Below are 1,082 nucleotides of genomic sequence, written 5' to 3'. Positions count from 1 at the left end.
CACTTCCAAAAGGTTGTGATTTTGTGGTTTTTTTGGACACTGCAGCCAGATGTAACGAGCACAGGGTGGAGCTGAAGGACAAACCGAGGCTCATATGACCCATTAGTTAAGCCACAGTGAAGCATGTCCTGTATTTCACTCTGATGGGGCCATAATTTACAAAATGAACAACATGTTGTTTTTAATAAGAACTCAAAGTTGAGAATGAGACCGTAAACAACAGGAAACTGTTTAATGAGGTCACAGTCCAAGTAGGGTCATTTTCTCAACTTCTATACAGTCAGACTTCTAGAAGAGTCGCCCCCTGCTGGTCTGCTAGAGAATTCATGTTTACGGCGCTTCTGCATTGGCATCACTTTTCAGAAGTCTACATCCACCTTTCATACGTTGCCTTTGGCTGACGTGGAAAAACAACCTGTTTACAAACAATCACAAAGGTTTAAATAATTCCCATCCAATAAAATAAATGCAGACAGATGCCAACACGATGCAATCAGTCTGAGTGAGTCTGTGTGGATGAGTGCAGCTCGTCTGCGCCGCCTCTCTTTGCAACAGGGACTCGACTCCACTGGTTGTTATACAGAAATAGATCTGATGGTTTTATTTTTTATAAGAATAAACTTATAGCAACTTTGTCCTGCAAAAACAACATCACTAAATGTGGAGGAATTTCTGATTTCCTGTTTCAGATCTGTGAGGTTCTGACTCGACTAGTGTAAGTAGTTTATGTGTGAATTTGTATTTAATGTTAAATTCATGTCTATGTAGATTTATGATTTCTGCAAAGCAGTGCAAACATGTAACTGTCATCTTGACCCATTCAGCTACAAATTGGTAGCAGATTCATAGCTGATGCACTTATTTCTATTGTTATTATTATTATTATTAGTAGTAGTAGTAGTAGTAGTAGTTGCAGTAGTAATATTATTAGTATTAGTATTATTGCTCTGTTGCCGACCAAAGTCACACCTGCTCCTGTGTTTGAAGCAAACATGTCAAAGGCAACAAAACTGCAAGTTTACTGCACAATAATTCTGGTTGTGCTTTCATCTCCAACCACTGTTCTTCCTTTAGCATGAGCA

The sequence above is a fragment of the Pundamilia nyererei genome, unplaced genomic scaffold (genome assembly GCF_000239375.1).
Source record: "Pundamilia nyererei isolate P.nyererei 1_Seehausen unplaced genomic scaffold, PunNye1.0 scaffold00385, whole genome shotgun sequence".
NCBI lineage: Eukaryota > Metazoa > Chordata > Actinopteri > Cichliformes > Cichlidae > Pundamilia > Pundamilia nyererei.
This window is presented reverse-complemented; position numbering follows the sequence as displayed.